This window comes from Anomaloglossus baeobatrachus, chromosome 8, assembly GCF_048569485.1.
Source record: "Anomaloglossus baeobatrachus isolate aAnoBae1 chromosome 8, aAnoBae1.hap1, whole genome shotgun sequence".
In the NCBI taxonomy this organism is placed as follows: Eukaryota; Metazoa; Chordata; class Amphibia; order Anura; family Aromobatidae; genus Anomaloglossus; species Anomaloglossus baeobatrachus.
In genome coordinates this window covers 192,835,115-192,841,199 of record NC_134360.1, presented here as the reverse complement: position 1 = coordinate 192,841,199, position 6,085 = coordinate 192,835,115, and the positions used below count along the sequence as shown (strand labels likewise).

At 50.8% G+C, this 6,085-nt stretch overlaps 1 protein-coding gene across 1 annotated transcript in view; it reads right to left on the bottom strand.

Annotated features, from left to right (window-relative positions):
• The window catches only part of BTBD8 (BTB domain containing 8), a 138,133-nt gene that overhangs the window by 97,698 nt on the left and 34,350 nt on the right, over positions 1-6,085 (bottom strand).

Sequence of the window (6,085 nt, the reverse complement as noted above, 5' to 3'; positions counted from 1 at the left end):
AAAACTTCCTGTTGCTGGGGTCTGACCAATGGGTCCTCTACGGACTCCCAGAATGAGGGTCTGAAGAGCCCCACCTGATGGGCAATTATGCTCACCTCCACTGCATTCACTCAAAGAGAGAGAGAGAGAAAGCAGGGATTAACGCATCCAATATTGAAACTTCATTTTAATCTGTAGATCTTGGAATAAAAAAGAGAATTTTGTTACTTACCGTAAATTCTTTTTCTTATAGTTCCGTCATGGGAGACCCAGACCATGGGTGTATAGCTACTGCCTCCGGAGGACACACAAAGTTACTACACTCAAAACGTGTAGCTCCTCCCTCCTAGCATATACACCCCCTGCTAGCCAGACCTAGCCAGTTTAGTGCAAAAGCTGAAGGAGGACATCCACCCACAAAAAGAGACGGAGTAAAATCCGGCAGAACCGGAACCTCTGTCTACAACAATAACAGCCGGTGAAGACACACGGAACAAGAAACCTGCCAACAGGCAATAGGGAGGGTGCTGGGTCTCCCATGACGGAACTATAAGAAAAAGAATTTACGGTAAGTAACAAAATTCTCTTTTTCTTTATCGTTCCTATGGGAGACCCAGACCATGGGACGTCCTAAAGCAGTCCATGGGTGGGAATAAACAGACAACTGAGAAGCAGGAAAACCCAACTTCACAAATGGGCGACAGACGCCTGAAAGATGCGTCTGCCGAAGCCCGCGTCTGCCAAAGCAAGAGCATGCCTTGGATAGAGCTTCGAAAAAATATGCAGACTAATTCGAGCTGCAGTCTGACAGACCTACTGAGCCGTAGCCTGGTGCCTGCCCAAAAGGCACCGACAGGTCTGATCAAATGTGCTCTGATCCCCGGCGGGGAAGGCACTTGAGTACACTTGTAGGCCTCGGAAATGGCCGACCTAAGCCAACGAACCAGGGTCGGCTTAGATGCCGAGAGACCGCTACGCTGACTAGCAGTCAGTACCAGAGAGAGAGGTGCACCGCCTAATAACGGCGGTGCGAGACACATAGATCCGGGGCGCCCGCACCAGATCCAGGATATGCAACGCTTCCTCAAAGCGATGAACAGGAGCCGGACAAAATGAAGGCAGGAAAATTGCCCCGGATAAGGTGGAAGCTATAACCACCTTAGGGAAAAAAGTCCGGAATCGGACGGAGACCACCTTGTCTTGATGCAAAAGACCAAGAAGGGGGTTACTCAGAGCCAGAACTCCCTGGCGGGAAATTATAGCCACTAGAAAGACTACTTTCTGTGAGAGATGAAACAAAGAAACCTCCCTAAGAGGCGCAAAGGGGGGGTTTCCGGGAACCGGGAGGACCGGATTAAGGTCCCAAGGCTCCATAGGCCGCCGGAAAGGCGGAACGATGTGAGACGCGCCCTTAAAGGGGCGCACCGGAGCCAGCCGGACAATACGCCGCTGGCAGATACTGACAGAGCCGAGACCTGTCCGTTAATGAGGGATAGTCCTAGCTGTAGACCGGACTGTGGAAGGGACAGGAGGGTCGGCAAGGCTAAAAAGGTCCAAGGACACCTTGGAGCTCGAGTCATAGCGGAAGACGACTTCAGGAAGGATACCAGAAGTCGCCAAGATCCAGGACTCAATAGCTACGCCGTCAATCTGAGAATCCAGAATTCTGACGGAAAAACCGGACCTTTGAGAAAATGTCTGGACGGTCCGGAAGATGCCATGGCAACCCAACGGACAAAAGGAGCAGGTCAGGATACCAAGCCTGCCTGGGTCAGTCTGGAGTAAGAGAATGACCCGACGGCCCCCTTTTTTACTGATCTTGCGCAGGACTCTGGGCAAGAGGTAGAGAAGAAGCTGGGATCAAACATGAACCAGTGTGTCTACTGCAAAACCTGAGGATTGTGGACCACGGTTGGGCAGCTGAAATAGTTTGCCTCGCAGTCTTGACATAGGATGTGGGCTGCGGCTACGGTGGACTAGGAGTCCCTTGTCCACTGAAGGATGTTGAGGCGCTAAGATTGCCAGGCGGCTGAGTGTCCCGCTCTGGAAGTTGATGTAGGAAAACGCTGTCACGTTATCCGACTGAACTCGAATGTGCCTAGCCGCCCAAAGATGGTGAAGGCTTAGAGAGCTAGAATACAGCTCTGATTTCAAGCCCATTAATCTAGAGGGCTGATTCGGACAGAGTCCAAGCGCCCTGCGCTCCGCGGTGGGGATATACTGCTCCCAAGGCGGAAAGACCAGCACCCTGGTGAGGATCACCCGGGACGGGGGCAGGAAGGAGCGTCCCCGAGACAGAGTGGCCGAAACCACCACTGCAAACGAGCCCCCGGTCAGTGGCAAAACCACCACCCCGTGGAAGGAGGGAGTTCGCGTGTACAGCGGGAAACATCCAGTCTCAGAGGACGCAGGAGAAACTGGGCAAGGAATCGCTTCCATTGACGCCACCGTCTGACCAGCACCTGTATTTGGTGTACCGCCAGCGGAGAGACTACTGAACGACTAAGAGCGGCTTCACAAGAGCCGACAGAGTCTCGAATTGCGTCCCTGAGAACCTCTGGTTCGAATTCAGAGTGGACTTGAACAGAATGACAAGCCACCCGAATAGGCTAGAGTGGCGAGAGTAAGCGAAGTACTCTGCTAAGAGTCTGCACTGGATGAAGCCCCGAGAAGAAGGCCGTCCAGGACAAACGATCACAGCCAATCCCTAGGGGTGCAGGACCCTAATCACAGCAGCCCCATGAGAATACTCAAGGGGCCGTGGCTAACCCTAAGGAAAGAGCCACAAATTGGACCACTCCGATGGCAAAACGTAGTCAACGCTGGTGTGAAACTGCGATTGACCCCTGCAGAAAGGCATCTCCAATGCCGATGGCTGCTAGGGAATCTCCTTGGGTTCTTGATTGATCCGGTGAAAAAACACACGGAACAAGACTGAGACTCCATGTGAAAACGCCACACCTGACCATGCTTGAAAAGCTAAAGATCCAGGTCGGAAGGCACCGCCCTGTTCGGGGACTAGACATAGATTTAAACAAAAATCTCAGAACCGTTCCTAGTCGGGAACCGATACAATTACTCCACTGGCCTGCAAGAAATGCCACGGCCTGAGAAGCCTTGGAGCCGGAAGGAGGTGACAGAAAAAATCTGTTTGGCGGGTGGACAGAATTCCATCCCGTAGCCATGGGAGATATAATCCCGCCGCCACTGAACGGAGACGTGTTAGAACCATACGTCGCCAAGTGGAGAGAACCTGCCACCGACCAGGAGGAGGTTGGCGGCTAGATAGCCCGGAGGAAGCTGACTGAGTGGCAGCATCTCCTGCGGTCTTCTGAAGACGCAGCTTCAAGCCAATTGGTTCTATGAACCTAGGCCGAGCTAGAGGACGATCAGATGGAGGAACGGAACCACCGAAACCTCAACTGATTCCTGCCCTGGACAGGTACCCTGTTGGTGGCAAGGAAGAACTCTCCCCTCCGAGAGTTTCCTAAATGTCATCCAGTTGGTTCCGAAGAGAATGGTCCCCCCCAAAGGGGAGCCCAGGAAGGAACCTCTATAGAGGCATCTGCCTTCCATTTCCGAACAGGAGCCTGCGAATAGCGAGGAAAGTAGTCAAAACCACCGCCGTGCGGTGTCCAGCATGGCAGACTTGGCAGAGGATGAAAAGACTGAAGTCTGGAAGTTCAGGCAACCGTCTTGGGCATAGAGTCCCTATGAGGGAATGCCTCTCCTCTGAGGAGTCATCAGCCACTGACATAACGGTCCGGGCTGAGCCACCTGAGGTGAATGAGGCCACCTCTTGACTACCATTGGACAGGGGAAAAAACAGTCCTCAGAATCACGCTTCATAGGAAGCGACTGTCAGAGCGGACTCTGGGCTGGTCACAGGGGCCTGAAAACTGGAGTGGTTAAGGAACACACGTTGTGTTCACCTAAATAAGGTAACTCCGGCGGATTGAGGTCTGGTACAAAATTAATGTACCGTGGGATCCTTATAGAGGTGCCGTCAGCCACTGATACAACTATCCGGGCTAAAAATCTAGACACCGGAGTGGCCACCCTTGGCGAATGAGTACACTCCTTGATCACCTCTGATGGGAGGGGGAGACAGGCAGCAGAACCCCGCTGTGGGATCTGCAGGACAGGCTGTGGGCTTGGACGCAGCGGGCTGAAAACTGGAGTGGTTAAGGAACACACTCTTCGTCTTGTTAAAGGTATACTGATGCATTTCTGCCAGCGGGGAATACTGCCCTGATACAGGCGGATGGAGGCCCAATAGAATAATGGACACAATCCAATCATCCGTATCCGCGTCACCTACGGACGGATCAAAGTACCTAAAGTAGCGTCCGAGCCCCTGGTAGAGACATCCTCCTCGTCCAGTGAGTCAGCTCGTATCGGAGCTGCGGGACGGGGAGGACAGGGGACCCTGCGTCTCCCTGTCAGGAGGACGGGGTCTGTGAGCTTTGCTGAGCAAGCAGAAAACGCCCTGAGAAGGGGGTTGCATGCTCAGCGGATGCCGGGACAGCCGACCCCTGGAAAAAGAGATTCCCCCAGGGGTTAGCCACCGAACCCGAAAATCACTGTCCCACCAATAAAAGTGCCCCACATTGCAGAAGGACCCCTAAATAACGTCTCTATACTTAGCTTTGAGACGCAGGGTCCAGTCCCTGGTGGGGTGGGGGTCCAGTGCTCCGTCCAGCAGGGTCCTGCCAAAGGGCTGCGGATGGAGGCCGGTCTCCTGCAAGGCAGTGAGAACCGTGTTGGCTCTAACTTCAAGCCAGAGCCCCTAAGGGATGTTGAAGGAGCGCGGCATGAAGGGCTCTTGCCCTGAATCAACCTTAACAGCACCGCCGCCAGGGGGGTGTGAAGGGACATGCCGGGAGTCCAGTGGACCCGCTTTTCTTCCAAATCTTTAGAAAAAATGAAAAATCAAAAAAGGATGCATGTGTGTGTGTGATCCTCCTGACACAAAGCATGAAACTGGCTAGGTCTGGCTAGCAGGGGGTGTATATGCTAGGAGGGAGGAGCTACACGTTTTGAGTGTAGTAACTTTGTGTGTCCTCCGGAGGCAGTAGCTATACACCCATGGTCTGGGTCTCCCATAGGAACGATAAAGAAAAGAACTTTGTTGGACAACCCCTTTAAATCCTGGTCCTCCGCTGAGGATGTCTCAGTCTACACAACAAAGCAGTGAACTAAAAAACTCAAGATGTGCCAGACAGGAATAAGCCATCCATTACTACTGGAAAATAACACCGAGAAAATTGACCAGACTAAAAAAAGGTACAGGTAAAATAAAAAATCTTTGTACTGTGTTAGCCAGTAGAGCTAAAAAAAAAAAAAAAAAAAAAAAAAAATAATATTTAAAAGAATCGAGAGTCCTCAGTGGTTGATACCTTTAATGACTAACTGAAAAGATGATAACAAATAGCAAACTTTCGAGAATACTCAGGTCTCTTCCATCAGGCTCAGTATAACAGAATCTGAAGAGCCACATATTTATACACAACAGGACATAAGATAAGACAGGACATGGATCAGTAAATAAGACAAGTGATGTGAAGCAAATCAGTATGGCAAGGGGACAAACAGTTGTGGCAGTAAATTGCAGCAGTTCATAGATAAGCAGTGTGAAAGTTTTATTGTCCTCTGATTGAGGTCTGGTCCAGAGTTGTAATGCCCCCGAATGCTCTGAGCAGCACATTTATTAATTGATGTAAAAAGACATAAATCCATGTGACAACTTCATTCCTGCTCTGAAATGTGAAAAAGGTCATCATAAGTTTGTATTCCCAGACTCTTCTGTCTCTCTTGGACTCGAAATTTCCTTTCAATACCAGCAATTTCATGACTCAAAAGGCAAATGCATGCAAGCATCGAAACACAGATCTGATGAACAGCAATGTTAGAGATTTGAGTAGAAAGCTAAACAATTCAGTTACTTCTCTTACAAATCTGCGATACGGCGTGGTGTGTGTAAAAACACAAAGGGACTGTCCTAATTACCATTTTTATCTGTTCCCCAAACACAAATGTACAGGGAGAGAACCATAAGGCTATGTGCCCACGCTACAGGATTTACCGCGGATTTTGCCGCGGATTT